Source organism: Callorhinus ursinus, unplaced genomic scaffold, assembly GCF_003265705.2.
Source record: "Callorhinus ursinus isolate GAN/ISIS: 27379988/994484 unplaced genomic scaffold, GSC_fseal_2.0 scaffold11, whole genome shotgun sequence".
Taxonomy (NCBI): Eukaryota; Metazoa; Chordata; class Mammalia; order Carnivora; family Otariidae; genus Callorhinus; species Callorhinus ursinus.
In genome coordinates this window covers 49,698,701-49,716,211 of record NW_027397073.1, presented here as the reverse complement: position 1 = coordinate 49,716,211, position 17,511 = coordinate 49,698,701, and the positions used below count along the sequence as shown (strand labels likewise).

Below are 17,511 nucleotides of genomic sequence, written 5' to 3'. Positions count from 1 at the left end.
AAAATGGGAGTGCAGATATCTCTTTGAGATACTGATTTCATTTTCTTTAGATATATACCCAAAAGTGGGATTGATGAATTTTTTTCTTTTTTTTATTATGTTCAATTAGCCAACATATAATACATCATTAGTTTTTGATGTAGTGTTCAACGATTCATTACTTGCATATAACACCCACTGCTAGATTTTATGGTAGTTCTATTTTTCATTTTTTTGAGGAACTTCCATACCATTACCCATAGTGGCTGCACCATTTTGCATTCCCCCAACAGTGTACAAAGGTTCCTGTTTCTCCACATGCTCGCTCACCAAGACTTGTTATCTTTTGATTTTTTGATAATAGCCATTCTAACAAGTATGAGGGGATATCCCACTGAGGTTTTTTTTTTTAAGGTTTTATGTATGTATGTATGTATGTATGTATGTATGTTAGAGAGAGAGCACAAGCAGGGGGAGGGGCAAAGGGAGAGAGAGAATCTCAAGCAGACTCTGCACTGAGCCTGGAGCCAGATAGGAGTCTCTATCTCATGACCCTGAGGTCATGACCTGAGCTGAAATCAAGAGTTGGATGCTTAACTGACTGAGCCTCCCAGGCACCCCACCATTGAGGTTTTGATTAGCACTTCCCTGATGAATAGTGACGTTAAACACCTTTCCATATACCTATTGACCATGTTTATGTCTCCTTTGGAGAAATGTCTGTTTAGGTTCTTTGCTCATTTTTTAACTGGATTATTTGTGTTTTTGCTGATGAGTTGAGTTCCTTATATACCTTGAATATTAACACCTTATCAGATGTATGGCTTGCAAATATTTTCTACTGTTCCATAAGTTGTCTCTTTACTCTTTTGTTTCCTTTGCTGCCCAGAAGCTTTTTTGTTTGATGCACTCCTACTTGTCTATTTTTGCTTTCGTTGTCTGTGATTTGGAGTCATATCCAAAAAATCATTGCCCACACAAATATCAAGAAGCTCCCTTCCTGATGCTCTTCCCTCCCCCATGCTCTCTTTCTCTCTCTCTAAAATAAATAATATATAAATTTTTTTTAAAAAAGAGAAGCTTTTTCCTTATGCTTCCTTCTAGCTTTTTTTTAGTTTTAGGTCTTGCATTTAAGTCTTTAATCCATTTTGAGTTAGTTTTTGTATATGGTGTGAGATAAGGGTCTAATTTCATTCTTCTACATATGGACATCCAGTTTTCCCAATGTTATTTATTGAAGAGACCATCCTTTCCCCATTGTGTATCTTGGGCATCTCTAGTTTTTTTTTTTTAATTAACATATAATATATTATTTGTTTCAGGGGTACAGGTCTGTGATTCATCAGTCTTACACAATTCACAGTGCTCACCATAGCATACACCCTCCCCAATGTCTATCACCCAGTCACCCCATCCCTCCTACCTCCCTCCCCTCCAGCAACCCTCAGTTTGTTTCCTGAGATTAAGAGTCTCTTATGGTTTGTCTCCCTCTCTGGCTTCATCCCATTTCATTTTTCCCTCTCTCTTCTGCCCTGTTTCTCAAATTCCTCATATCAGTGAGATCATATGATACATGTCTTTCTCTGATTGACTTACTTCGCTTAGCATAATACCTTCTAGTCCCATCCACGTTGTTGCAAATGGCAAGACTTCGGTTTTTTGATGGTTGCATAATATTCCTGTGTGTGTGTGTGTGTGTGTATGCATATATATATATATATATCACATCTTCTTTATCCATTCATCTGTCGATGGACATTTAGGCTCTTTCCATAGTTTGGCTATTGTGGACATTGCAGCTATAAACATTGGGGTGTTTATGCCCCTTTGGATCCCTACATTTGTATCTTTAGGGTAAATATTGGGCATCCGTGGTAAAGATCAGTTGACCATATATGCATAGATTCATTTGGGGGCTCTCTATTCTGTTCAATTGGCCTATATGACTGTTATAATGCCAATGCCATATTATTTTGATTGCTGTAACTTTGCCATATATTTTGAAAACATACATTATGTGATGCCTTCAGTTTTATTCTTGCTCAAGATTGCTTTGGCTATTTCCGGTCTTTTATGGCTCCATGTGAATTTTAGGATTTTTTTCTATTTCCATGAAAAAAGGCATTGGAATTTTGATTGGTATTATATTGAATCTGTGGGTCACTTTGGGTAGTACACATATTATATTAATTTTTGAATCCATGAACATAGGGCATCTTTTCGTTTATGTGTATCTTTTTAATTTTCTTTCATCAATGTTTCATAATTTCAATGTATAAGTCTTTCATCTCCTTGGTTAAGTTTATTCTGAAGTATTATTCCTTTTTCTGTTTTCATAAATGAGATTGTTTTCTTCATTTCTCTTTCAGACAGTTCAGTGTTACTGCATAGAAATACCACTGATTTTTGTATATTGATTTTATATCCTGCAACTTTACTAAAATCATTTATTAGTGTTAGCAGCTTTTTTGGTCAAGTCTCTTGAGTTTTCTATATACAAAATCATGTCATTTGCAACAAAGACAATTTTACTTATTCCTTTCCAACCTGAGTACCTTTCATTTCTTTTTCTTTCCTAACTGTTCTGGCTAGGACTTCCAGTACTACACTGTATAGGAGTGCTGTGAGTGGGCATTGTTAGGAGTGGTCATCGAGAAACAGTGACCACTGGTTGATCTGTGGGCTGGACAGTAACTGGAGGCTCCTCACCCCTGCCCCTGTCCTTGGAATGTGCACTCTGCTTGCCTTTCCCATTCCTCGATGCTGCCCCAAGGACACGGCTTTGTGATAGTGATGTGATGTTGAGACCATCTGGATGGTTTATGTAACTAAAACCAGTTAAGGCATCCATATAAGACTTGGCAGGCAGGTGCAGAGATCTACTCTTCTTGTGGCCACTGAAGATAAGCCTCATATCTAAGTTCCCTTGCTTATTAAACCTGCCACCTACCAATCTGAAGTGACCTGCCTCTTTCTTCAGTCTCTCTCTGCCCTCCATATATATGGGCCAGTTTCAGATCATACCTGGGAAGCTCCCAGGGAGCTTGTGAACCAATTGTTGAGCCAGCCAGGAAACCAAAGAAACAGGCCTTGGGAAAGAGGCATCCTTGGGGAAAATCCCAAGTTGGCCGTTGACCTCTTTGTGGGTGGGATAGGCTGTACATTTGAATCTTGTGGACTGCCATATGAGTACAGGAACACCAAAAGAACACTGGCTCCTTTAATGAGCTTGTTTGAGAAACTGCACATAGCATACTGCAGCAAAGAAGGGAAACATGGCTGCCACAGTGGGCTGGTCACCATGCCCAACTAGAGGCTGAAGCTCAAGTTAGAAAGTTAGAAGAGCTAAGGTTAGAGAAGGAGGTGCAAGTGTCCCCTGGTCTGCTAGCTTTGGGACTGGCAGACAAAATGGGAGAGCAGGGTAATAAGTTGGAGACTATTTTACAAGTGTTTTTGCAAAGCTAGGAGGGCACAAGATGCTTTGGATAAAGCCTGATCCAGATGCTAAGAGATAGAATCTCTGGGAAATTGATGAGAAGGAAGAGGAAGATGTGGTGATTGATGAGGAAATGGACTCACGTCCAAGCCAACTGACCCCTAATATAAGGGAAAATTTTAAATAGCAATTACCAAAAAACTCTTAGAAAGAGTTAGAGAGAAAACTTCTTTTTCTTTGTCCCTTGAGACTGTAAATCCTATCATGTCTTTGAAACGTAAACCCCTGGAGACAATCAAAACACTCCCCACAGGGTTAAAAAGAAAAAGAGAGAGAGAGAGAATTTTAATACCAAAAGTACACGGTACAAAATTATAATTTGGTTTTCTCTCCACTAAAAGGACAAAGTTTTCTTAGATTATTGGTCTGCTCTTAATGAGAAATTTTAAAAAGGTTTTTCTTTACCCTTAATGTAATTTGCCTAAAAAAAAAAAGATTCTATGTTTTGCCTTTATCAGGTCTTTGAATACTTAAGAAAACAGAGTCTTCTCCATTAAAAGAGCTAAGTTTTTATAACTATGTAACTTTTTATACATTAAATCTCATGGAAAGTACTGTCAAATAAGAAGTGATGCAAAGTTTCTTTCTTATTTTTATGAAATTCCTAAAAGTCTGGTATATCCTGGTATAATGTTATTAGTCATAATTTTAAAATGTGTATCACAGCAACAACAAAAATTCTTTGTCAATTACATTAAAATGAACTCTCATCAGATTTTTAACCATGGCCATTTTTTAAGTCTTTGTCATTTACAGACAGTTACTGTTTTACTCTGATGCTCTGACCAAAAGAAAGTGTTCCTGTAAAAGTCCATCTGCAAGGAGATTTGTGGAAAAGAATTTTTTTTCTGATAACTAACATCAATTCGCATTCATATAGGAGGGACAAATAATAAACCTTTCAGGTTCTTCTTCCCTAAAGCACATGGTCCCACCATATCTCACGGGATGGTAGCTTGAGACCTGTCCCCATTCTCCTTCCCCACATCAGTAAAACGAGCCATTACATTGATAATATAATGTTAACATATGACGATTTGCCTCTGCAGTAGGACACCCTACAGGCTTTGCTAGAGGATCTATGAGAAGAAGGATGGCCAGTGAATCCCCAGATGATTCAAGGCCCATATGGTTTGGGGAGTCATTTGGTTGACTAAGACTTGCATTGTCCTAGAAGCTATGATTGATAAGGTACAAGCCTATCCAACCCCTATAATGATGAAAGAGGTGCAAGCCTTTGTAAGGATTTGGGGGTTTGGAAGCCTTTTATTCCCCATCTGGCATGGTGTCTCTGTCCCTGGCAAAGAAAGGGCACATGCAGGAGTGGGGATCAGAGCAGTAAGCCACCCTTGAGAAGACAAAAATACTAGTATAGCTGATTAAAGCTCTGGGCATCTCCCAAGGAGGGTTGCCACTGAAGTTAGATGTCTTCCCAGATGTGACTCTGGGAGATATGGGTCAGACACTGTGACAGAGACAAAAGAAAGGGAGAGTGCCCCTAGGATTCTGGTCCCAGCTCTGGAAGGGGACAGAAATCCAACATACCCCTGCAGAGCAACAGTTCCTAACACTGTACATAGCACTCCTCCAGGTGGAGCTTCTTAGGAAAGAAGAAACCACAGTAGACAGTGAACTGAACTCAGAATGGTTTGGATGGTGAGCCCTGGCCGTTAAACCTTTATACCAACAGTTGAGATTAATCCTGTCTTGGACATAGGGAAGCCAAGGGATGGATGATCATGAGTGGGTCCTTCTGGGGTCAGGACGTCTGTGGGGACATTTGGGTCCACCTCTGTAAGAGCCTGACGTGGTCCTCACTGTCTTCCATGTTCCGGCTCATAAGGCACTGACAATCAGGAAGCTGATGCCCTAACTCGGGTACAAGCCCTAGGCTGGGTAGAAGCCCTAGCAACCAACCCTTCAGAAGATACAGCAGATTGGATGCATAGAAAGAGTGGCCACCTCAGTGCCCAGGTGGGATGGATGTTGCTAAGGATGCTGAATTGCCCTTGAAGTACAGTGACTTGATTAATGTGATAGCAGCGTGTCCTGTATATTCTAAACAGTGCCCAAGGCAACTGCCAAAAGAGTCTGGGGCCATCCACCAGAGTTCCGAGCCAGTGAGGGATTTGTAAATGGATTATACCGCCTCCCTTCCTCTGAGTAAGTGTTCTAAATAAGTCTTGGTTTGTGTGGACACCACATCTGCCCAACCCAAGCTTTTCCCAGTCGCCATGCAAACCAAGTGCCACCATTAGAGGCTTAGAGAAGCTGAGTACCATGTATGGATACCTTCATCAACTAGACAGTGATCAGGGGTCATATTTCAAAGGCCATCAAGTATACGATTGGGCAAAAAACCATGACATTAAATAGAGGTTCCATCTCCCCAGAAACAAGAGGGTTGGTAAAAAGGAAAAACAGAATATTAAAGCAGTGGACTAAATTACTAATAAGTAAAGCTACCTTGGGCAGATGACCTAAAGTACTGTCTCAGGCTTTAATATATCTGAATGATCAACCATTAGGGCCTGTTGTCCCATATAGCAGACTGGGGACTTCTGCCAAGGCACCCAATACCGTAAAGGTATGAAAGTCATGGGAAATAACCATTGCCCTGACTCTCACCGTGGATCAACATGCTAGGGTCCTGGGAACACCAAGCTCCATCACACCTGAGAGAGGTATTACCTACTAGAATTTGCAATGGGACACCCCACTGGAATGGGTAACTTTACACCCCCGGGTAAAGAGAAACTACTCAATTTCCCTTGGGATCTTACTGTCCTGCTGCAAGCTGGACCTGCTGAAACACACTATACCTAAAATGGAACATGCACCATTGAAAGAGAGGAGAAGGTGAGGGTCCTGGTCTAGCATATCCTGCCCCCAGTCCATCTCCTCACACCTGACAGTGCTGTCTCCCCCAGCCAGCATGTATGGTAGGAGCAACCATGTCAAGTTCCTAAAACTACCAACCTCCCTTTTCTCATGGCCAGGTGGGCATGTTCTGTTACCTACTGTTAGGGTTACTTGGCCACTATCTTTGTTCCCTCCATGCTCCTGGAAGATGTTATGGCACATATAGAAGCTCTTCCTAAATTCACCCAACAATCCTTAAATGTTAGTCAACAAAGCCTGTCCTTACTGAACACTGAAATGTCTCTAATGAAAAAAGCTATCCTCCAAAATAGGATGGCCTTGGACATTATTACTGCATCATGAGTCACCTGTGCCATTACCCAAACAGAATGTTGTGAATGTTCATACCTGATAAGCCTGCTAATGTGTCATCTTTATTTAAATCCCATGAGGACACAAGTAAATGCCCTGAGTGATCTGACCCTCTAGCTTAAGGAACTTAATAAGTCAGATCATTGGGTTCTTGGTGAAAAAAATTGTCACTGGTGCTGGCGGGTTGAGCGGAGAGAGTCTTGGCGGCCATGGCTCCCAACGTCCCCGCGTCTGAAGCGGCCACAGAGTGTCCTAAAGGCATCCAGGCCGTGCTGCTGGGGCCGCCCGGGGCCGGCAAGGGTACCCAGGCACCCAAATTGGCCAAAAACTTCTGTGTCTGCCATTTGGCTACTGGGGACATGCTGAGGGCCATGGTGGCGTCTGGCTCAGAACTGGGAAAAAAGCTGAAGGCCACTATGGATGCTGGAAAGCTGGTGAGCGATGAAATGGTAGTGGAGCTCATTGAGAAGAATTTGGAGACCCCTCGATGCAAGAATGGTTTTCTTCTAGATGGCTTCCCTAGGACCGTGAGGCAGGCAGAAATGCTCGATGACCTCATGGAGAAGAGGAAAGAGAAGCTTGACTCTGTGATTGAATTCAGCATCCCGGACTCTCTGCTGATCCGAAGAATCACAGGAAGGCTGATTCACCCTCTGAGTGGCCGTTCCTACCACGAGGAGTTCAACCCCCCAAAGGAACACATGAAAGATGACATCACTGGGGAACCCTTGGTCTGCCGATCAGATGATAATGAGAAGGCCTTGAAAATCCGCCTGGAGGCCTACCACACTCAGACCACCCCGCTGGTGGAGTACTACAGGAAACGAGGGATCCATTCTGTCATCGACGCCACCCAGACCCCTGACGTCGTGTTTGCCAGCATCCTAGCGGCCTTCTCCAAAGCCACATCCTAGTAACAGAAGGCCAGGCGAGACTGCACCACTCTTCATCACCCCGCGGCGTGATCCCTGCTCTTTAGGTGCTGGGCAGAGGGGAGGGGTGGTCAGGGTGAGGATGGAGAGGGAGGAATGAGGAGGGCCCAAAAGGAGTAACGAAGAGCAGCAATGTGGTTGTGAGGCCATCTCTTTCACACGTCCTAGAGGAGTCTGAGAAAGTACAGAGGAGGGGTGAAATTAAAAAAAAAAAAAACCACATTAAAGGCTGTAAATAGAAATAGGGAGGTGCAGTATTGTTTCTGAGGAATCCAGGTTTCATTTACTGTGGATTGGTGACAATATATTTTAAAGCCAAATGCCCTGAGACCTCAGTTTTTATCTCAGAGCCTCATGGGTTGCCAGCCTAAGAATGCAGGAAGTCAAACTGTTGTTCTGTCTTTCTGAAAGCTTGGAACAGGGCGGGGGTTTGACTCCTGGCCCTGGTTCTCTGCACCATGAGACAAAAGATCATCTCCACGTCGGAAAGAGATGGGGTGGGGGGGGGGTGTCTCATGGGGGCGGTGGCTCAGCCAATCACGTTTACTGGAGTTGTGGGGAAGGCGAGGCTGACCTCCCTCCTAACGACACACTGCTGTTTGCCGGTCCACCCTTTCTCATGGGTCAGCTCCCAGCAGCCACCCAGCATCCCTGCACTCTTACCATCTTGCATCCACGATGTGGGAAGGGACCCTTGTTAATAAACGAGCAAGTGTCCTAAGCAACATAATCCAAAGATTGTCCTTTCCATCCTCAAATCCTGTGACTGGGATCACTCGTCAGCACTGTGATGTATTATTTTCAATGAGGTGCCTTTCTTAACTGACCAAATGCTGCCTTGTTTGGCCCCTAAATCAATAAAGTATGTTAAAAATTTGTAAAAAAAAAAAAAAATTGTCACTGATTTTGAAAATTATTGTCTTTTTCTGGGTTTTCTCTTAAATGTGCCTGTATTGTTGCTGTGGCATCTGCCACTAATGCAGCTGGATAGCCACCTCCATGCCAGGGAAACCCTTGGCCAACTGCTCAGGGCCCATTGCAGAAGAGGGGGCCTGTGAGATTGTAAAAGCCAGTCACAAAGGGTAGAGTGTCAGGAGAGGTCATCAAGGTAACATAACAGCCAGTTGATTCCTGAGCTGGACCTGGCAATAACAGGCTCCTCACCCTCTCCCCTGTCCATGGAATGTGCATTCTGCTTGGCCTCCCTGCTCCCTGAGGCTGCCCCAAGAACATAGCCTCATGATAGACCATGATAGATAGCCTTTATATAAACTTTTAAGATTTGGTGGGCAGGTATGGAGATATACTCTTCTTGCTGCCATCCAAGTCAAGCTTCATGTATAAGTCCCCTTTCTTATTAAACCTGCCACCTACAAATCTGGAGTGGCCTGCCTCCTTCTTCAGTCTTTTTTGCCCTCCTCGTGTGGGGGCCAGTTTCAGATCCTTCAGATCCTGAGGAGCTTGTGAACCAGCCAGCATCTTTGTCTTGTTCCTGAGCTTAGAGGAAAAGCTGTCAGGTTTTTACCACTGAGTATGAGAGTTGTGGGCTTTTCATATACTACCTTTATTATGTTGAGGTAAATTCCTTGTATACCTAACTCGTTGAGAGTTTTTATCATGAAAGTGTATTGAATTTTTGACTGTCAAATTTTTTTTCTGCATCCATTGAAATTATCATATGATTGTTATCCTTCATTCTATTAAGGTGGTGTATTTATTATGTTTATTGATTTGCATATGTTGGACTATCCTTGCATCCCAGGAATAAATGCCACTTGGTCGTGGTGTATACCCCTTTTAATGCTACTGACTTTGGTTTGCTAGTATTTTGTAGAGGATTTTTGCATCTATCTTCCTTAACGATATTGACCTATAGTTTTCTTTGTTGTGGGTCTTTCTCTGGTTTTGGTATCAAGGTAATGTTGGTCTCATTTGGAAGTGTTCCCTCCTCTTCAATTATTTGGAAGAGTTTGAGGATTGGCATCAATTCTTTAAATGTTTGGTAGAATTCACCAGTAAAACCATGTGGTCCTGGGCTTTTGCTTATTGGGAGGTTTTTGATTACTGATTTAATCTCCTTGCTAGTTACAGGTCTGATCAGACTTTATTTCTTCATGATCCATTCTTGGTAAGTTGTATGTTTCTAGTAATTCACTCATTTCTTATAGATTAGCAAGTCTGGTGGTATCTAATTGTTCATAGTAGTCTCATGATCCTTTTTATTTCTGTTACATCAATTGCAACATCTTCTCTTTCATTAATTTGATTGTCTTTTTTTTTTTTTAGTCAAGCTAAGGGTTTGTCAATTTTATCTTTTCAAACAACCAACTCTTAGTTTCACTGATTTTTTTCTATGGTTTTTCTACTCTCTATTTCACTTAATTTTCAAAGTCATTCAAAAAGATCCTCCTTTTCCAGGGCACTTGGGTGGCTCAGTCTGTTAGGCATCCAACTCTTGGTTTTCGCTCAGATCATAATCTCAGGGTCATGGGATTGGCCCCACCTTGGTCTACACGCTTAGCAGGGAGTCTGCTTGAGATTCTCTCCCTCCCCCTCTGCCCCTTCCCCCCACTCATGTGAGCTCTCTCACTCTCAAATAAAATTTTTTAAAAAAGATCTTCCTTTTCCAATTCCATTTACACCTTTGTTAAAAATCAAGTGGCCAACTGTCTGAGTCTATTTTTAGACTCTCTTCTGTTTCTTTGGTCTACTTTTTTTTCCTTATTATTTTATTGACATTATTATAATAGCTTTATAGAAAATCTCTTTGTTCTTCTTCAAGATTATCTTAGCTACTTTAAGTCCTTTGCATGTCTTTGTAAATTTTAAAACCTGTTTGCCAATTTCTACAGAATGTTTGCTGGGATTTTTTATTAAGATTTTATTGAACCAATTGATCAATTGATCAATTTGGGAAGAATTGAAACCTTTTCAGTATTGAATCTTCAAATCCATCAACATCATTTGTCTTTTCACTTATTCATGTCTTCTTTATCTCAGCAATGTTTTAAAATTTTTTTATTAAATTCATTCCTAGGTATATGATGGGGTTTATGCTATTAAAAATGGTATTTATTTTAAATTTTATTTTCCAAACTCTTAGGATTACTACAAAGAAATAAAACTACAGATCGATTTTATAGCTCTTGATTTTATATACTCTTGCTAAACTCACTTATTAGTACTAATAGTTAATTTTTATATACTTTTTTATACCTTTGAATTTCCTACATAAAAAAAATCATGCCATTTGCAAATAAAGACAACTTTATTTCTTCCTTTTGAATTCTTGTCTTTTGTTGTTTTTCTCTTGTGTTAATGCATTGGCTAGGACCTTCATTATAATGTTGAATAAGAGTGATGAATGTTAACATCATTATCTTCCAGATTTTAGGGGTAAAGATTTAAATATTTTACTATTATTATGTTAGGTGAAGATTTTTTAAGATACCTTTTATCAGATTGAAAAATTCATTTTTATTCCTAGTTTGCTGATCTTTTAAAAAAATATGAATGGATCTTGAGTTTTATCACTTTCCCTGTATCTATTGAGATGCTTATATTCTTTCTCCTTTATTCTGATAACATGATGAATTACATATATTTCAAATATTAAGCCAAACTTATATTCCTGAGATAAATCTTACTTGCTTATGATGTATTCACTCACCGTTCTGATATATTGCTGGATTTGAGTTTTTTCTTTTGGGACTTTTGTACCTAAGTTCGTAAGGGACATTAGTCTGTAATTTCATTTTCTTATAATATACTTCTAAGATTGTGAAATCAGAATTATGCTAGGCTCATAAAACAGTTTTGGTAAGTTGTGTTTCACAAAAAGTTTAAAAATTTAAAAAGTTGTCAGATTTATTGCCTCAAAAATGCAGGAGAAAGCATTATGGAGGGATTATCAGGTAGTTAATATTAACTTTCAATTTCATGATGTTTGTGACATCCATAATGGATTGTCATTTTTTCCTCCTTCCAAATAAATATTCACTTCATATCTAATTTGTATTTGTAATTTTGTGTTATTCTTCTTAAAGACCAACTCTCCCAAACTGTATAAACTTCAGGCTAGATCCATCCCTCCTTTGATGTATATGTTTTTGTTTCTACCATCATAATTTTTAATTTACTATATATACATGTGTATACACTTATACATATGCTCACGCTCTTTCTCCATCTAAACACACACACGCGTGCGCGCACACATGAGAGAGAGAGAGAGAGAAGTATGGGGAGGGGGAGGGGGAGGGAGAGAGCAGGAGAGGGCGAGAGGGAGAGGGAGGAAGGGGAGGGGGAAAGGAAAGGGGAGGGAAGGGGAGGGGAAGGGAGGGAAGGGAAGACTTTTGCAGTTTCCCGGTCTTCTAACTTTTGTTAATATGAACTTATTTTGTTTCTTCTTATTATTTTTCTCCAGTGATCTGGGGGCATACATATTATTTTAGATTCTACTAATGGTTATCATTTATGTTTTTAAATCTAATCTATATTTTTTGTACTTAGCTAAGACCCAACTAAATATTTTGGCTCCCCTTATGTATGATTAAGAATTCAGCACATTTCCTCCCCTTATATTGACATCCCTTGGTCCTGTCTCATATCCCCTGGACCCACTTTTTACTCTCGCCACTGCTGACAGCCAGCTCCACACAGCGATTCAGCTGCATCATACATCTTTTTGTTCTGCCCCAAGACTTCTCCAATATTGTGCTATTTCAAGAACCCCTGTGGGAACCTTCTATGTCCTCCTGCATGCACAACAGCAATGGCCTTTAAGTCAGCCTTTGATGACTAGAGATTCAAAGTCAATGCATAAATGCTTTCCTCCCATTTCTTTGGGCAGGCAATTTTGAGGCACATTATATACAGCTTCTCAAAAGACTCCAGTGCCATTGAGTTCCATTCACCTGCAGCAGTGACCAACACTATAAGGTAGCTTTGTAATGGTTTTCTCCTCCTCTGTTTCATTCTTCCTACTTCCGTTGCTTCCTTGGATCACGTTTCAAATAAATTATGTGGACATAAGTCTTTGGCTTATTTTGGGGGGTAATCCAAACCAAAACACTCTTTTTCCATCCCTCTCCCAAACTTCCCAAGCTCTGTTGAGATAAACTGAGGTTTTAGTGTCACCAATACCACAGAAAAGGAATTCTATTTACCAGATCACTTACTGGTCATGTAATGATAGGCTCATATTCATGTCTACAGCCATTCAAGTCATGCCTTACCTAAGAGGTGGCATGCCTACTACTTGCCGATGCAACCAGAAAGAGATCTACCACTGCTCTAAGGCAAAATCCAACTACAGACTTCACCTGGCTCCTGGGAGGTAATAAAGGTACACACCTGCTAGATCATAATCTCCAGCGCACTGGATCACTTGAAAATCAGAACTTCAGAGGGGTGGCCCAGCCTCCTCTTTGTGGGATTGAGAAATGAAAAGAAAACCAAACAATAACTTACACAGTTGTAGATGAAACCCACCTCAGCTCCGGCATTGATTCGATCTTTTTGATGGCAAACAAAAGAAATCCAACTCCAAATAGCATTAAACGATTATAAAAGGGAATTATTTCTGAGAAGATGGCACTGAAGCAGTCATCTGACATGAAAAAGAGCAGTGCTCCAACTCTTCTGCAATTAATCTTTCCCCAACACTTTCCCATCTCTCTCTCCTCACTGCATCTCTCCTCCCCACTAACATCTTTCTCCTCCTCTTTTCATTTCCTATAGCCCATCATCCGTTTCTGTGTGTTGGCCGCATTTTCTCTTTCCGCAGATGGGCTTAGTCCAAGTGATAAGGAAGATGGCAACATTAACTCAAAATTCACCTCAGCCCCTGAGGTAACAGAAAATTGTACTAGGCAGCCAGAATGGCCAATGGATATCATTCTACTGACTGTGTGGCACCCAAAGATCCTTTCCAATTGAAGGGAAATTCCAAATGGAGCTCACTACAGAAGCTGGAAGCAAAGAGTATCACTTTTCCTCTTCTCTGGAAGCTGAAGCATGAACACAAGAGCTGAGTATAGCTAATCAGATACTCCCAGCCATGATCTCGAACCGAGAGGAAGAGGTGCAAAGTTTTAGGACTGGAGGTGATACAGGACAGTTGCAGCAGCATGGTGTGGTGGTGAGTGTTCAGTGATGTGATGGCAGGTGTCCACAGACCACATAAGCCAGGAGCAGAGCCAAGCCATTGAAGATGGCATTATCAGGGGCATCTTAAGACTGATGGTATGTCTTTTTTTTTTTTTTTTTTTTTTTTTTACAGATTTTATTTATTGGAGAGAGAGAGCAAGCAGTAGCGGGAAGGAAGGGCAGAGGGAGAGGGAGAAGCAGTTCCCGCCCTTGCTCAGCAGGGACCCCAACTCGGGGCAGGGCTTGGTCCCGGGACCCAGGATCACAGCCTGAGCCGAAGGCAGACACTTAACCGACTGAGCCACCCAGGCGCCCCAAGACTGATGGTATGTCTTGCTTCCATTGAGTCCTGTCCAAGATTTATCTCTAGCCTTTGTTGTATTAACTTCTTGATACCCTCCCAAAAACTTACTTTACAAAACATTAACCAGTGTAGGTTTCCCTGTTGTTTATAAAAGAAAACTCTGACTAATGACAGCCATATTTTCCAGACACAGAAGAAAAATTTCAAAGACTTACTGCTAGCTAGGTAGCTAGGCCCAGTCATATGCCCACCACCGTTTTGTCTGTTACAAGAATAGGGTGAAAGGGGGGTGGAAATGGCAAGTGAGGGGTGGGAAGTGTAGGGACTGAAGAGCCCCTGCTATAGCTCCTAGGACTGAGCCATCTTGACCTTCATTTATAAACATGAAAACATAATGAAAAATCACCAGTAACATGAAGGAAATCAGATGCTCCACAGAGTGGAAGCAAGGTAGCCAATGAAAGCAAATGACTCTCCTCTGAAACAATTTACGCAAAAAATAGAGAACTTTTAAAATAAACTTTTGTGTGTTCAGTGAGATTCCAGAAGGCTAGAGTATACCATAGAGGAGAATGAAACTTCAATGAAATACAAGGTCCTGAACAATCTGGCCCTGTCCATTTCTCCAACCTCACTGTCCACTGCTTTCCCTCTAGCTCCCATGATGCCTTCTTTCAGTTCTCAAATATGCTAACCTCCTTCCTAACACAAGCCATGCACATACTGTTCCTTCTACCTGGGATGTTCTTTCTTGCCTTCTCCTGCCAAATCCCACTCTCACAAATACAACTAATGCCTTTTCATCCTTTAAGTTTTAGCTTACATGACTCCCTCAGAGAAGCCCTTTCTTTTTTAAAAAAAGATTTTATTTATTTATTAGACAGAGAGAGACACGCGAGAGAGGGAACACAAGCAGGGGGAGTGGGAGAGGGAGAAGCAGGCCTCCCGCTGAGCAAGGAGCCCGATGCAGTGCTCAATCCCAGGACCCTGGGATCATGACCTGAGCCGAAGGCAGACGCTTAATGACTGAGCCACCCAGGCGCCCCAGAGAAGTCCTTCCTGACAACTCTATTAACATACTGCTCAAGCACTGTCTGCCTGAGTCTCACACTCCTTTGATCCTGAGTGACCATGGGGCTAAGTTACTTCAGCACTGTTCAAGCCCTTCACCTGTAAACTGGGAATAATAAGAGTAAACCTCATAAGTTTGCTGGGAAGATTAAAAGGAGTTCACAGATGTAAAGCACTTAGAATTCAAGCACACAACCACACTCAATAGATGCTATTATTTCCTGCATAGCATTTATCACCCAATGAAATTCTGTTATATTTTTATTCACTTTTTTAAAAAATCTGCTCTCCCACAGAATAAAAGCTCCATGCGGGCAATGACTCTTCTGTTTTGTTCACAGTGCCTGGTTCTTATTTATTTGTTGAGAATAAATGAAAATATTTTCCAAAAATGAATGAATAAAACATTATATGAATACCCTAGGATACTGTAGTGGCCCTGAAAATGTTCCACTCAGATCTTTTTGCTGTAGGGTACACAAATGACTGACAGCCCTACCTGCTAATGTCTGGATCCACCACGCTGGCACGGAGGCCAGACTTTCCGAGGGCTGCTTCTAGTCAATGACTGAGCATGGCAGAGGTCTTAGTTCAGGCTCATTCTGGAAAACTGCAAGACTCTTCTGACAAGAAGTTTGACGTAAGGACCTCCTCATTGGCAAGGTCAGACCTTTCTTGGAGTTGCACTTCACTTAGAAACTCCTACCTATGCCTCTTTCCTTCCCTCTCTCCTCCTACAGGTATCATCCCACGTTGTGGACCAGAGGTTTTCTGCCTACTTCTGCTCCCTTCATAACAAATTCTTGCACACTAATCCTGTGCTGGTGTCTGCTTCTTGGTAGACCCAAATTAACATAGTCAGAAACTTCAGAAGCACACCCTATGGTGAGAATTTGTGGGCAAATCATTTAGGTGCTGTCAGGAGAAGCCAGTAAGGGAGGGAGAGAGAGAATCAGGACAGGAAAGGGGAACAAGCCAAGCAATGGTACGATTTCAGGCAAAATCTCTGCCTAACCCTGGAGGGAAGCTAGGCTTACCCTGCAGGGCAAGAAGTCATCCATTCATCCATTTCTGTGACTTCTATTCTCACCTTGAATTATGCTCACCTGTGTGGTCCAACCAAGCTTACCAGACAGGATTTTACAATGTACACTAGACAATGACATTTACAGGACTTACAATTTAATAAAATACTACATATATAATCCAATAACATTGTACTTGTGCCTGGTAGATAGTAGGCACTCAATAAATATGTATCGAATGACTAGTACAATATGAACAATATAAAATGCTTGAAAATTGCCAACACCCTATAAAAAGTACAGTAGCCACACAAAGTTTTCATATAATTCCCCTTTTTCCACAAAAATTAAGTCCCAAATATGTACAAAGTGCCATCTCTCTTCCATTTTTATTCTTCACAGTTCCACTCCTCACCAAATGCAGGAGTCTCATTCTTTTTGCTTTTTCCTCTCAAACATCAGTTCTCTATTTCAATCCACTCAAGTTACAAAGAGAAAGGGAAAGATGGCAGGGTCCAGAACCTGAACCAGCAAAAGCTACAATCCAACATCCTAATGTAACTGGTGAGCATTTCCTTAGGCCCAGACTAGAGGATAAAGACCAGAACAAAGAAGACGAAGCTGCTTCCTTGGTCCTTTTCTGTCATCACTCCAACGGTAACTTGAATCCCAGTGACAGTATACCAAAGAAAAGAAGGGGAATTGTGATGTGAATGCTTCGAACTTATCTAAACCTCATTGGAGGGTATTTGCTGAGAGAAGCAGTCCCTGGTCCACTTTACCTTGCTAAGAAAAACAGGTGCTCAATAACTGTAAGTGAAGTTGTTATGTGCCATTGGATGTCTGCCCTTTGAGTGTTATTACATACTTTTGAAAACTCGTAATGTTTTGTTATGACAATATGATCCTCACCTTTATCCGACTATAGGGAAATAATTTATGGGACAATAATTAGGCCTGTGGCTTGGTAATGATTCAAGAGTTAAGACTTGAGAAGAATACAGGCTCTGGGATTAAAGCTCGGCCCAAATCCCAAATTAGCTTTCTCTAGCCATGTGAGCTAGGACAGATGAACCTGTTTTCTCACTGTTATATAATTATGTGGAATATTATTGTAGGGAATAGAAATACTACAAGAAAGTGTCATAAGGAGGTACTCACTAAAACTTGAGCATTACTTGTGACAATATAACATAGTGTAATGAGCACGAATTTGGAATCAAAACTCCTGGATGGTCTTATTTTGCTGACTGCCTCTATCAGGAACCCTATCCTTTTGAGTTTGCGTCGTCATGGATGAAATAATTGTAGGATAATTGT

The 17,511-nt window shown here is 41.2% G+C and overlaps 1 pseudogene; it reads left to right on the top strand.

Moving 5' to 3' along the window:
• The first annotated feature begins 6,888 nt into the window (after positions 1-6,888).
• Positions 6,889-7,941, top strand: LOC112835228 (adenylate kinase 2, mitochondrial pseudogene; annotated as a pseudogene).
• Positions 7,942-17,511: the final 9,570 nt, after the last annotated feature.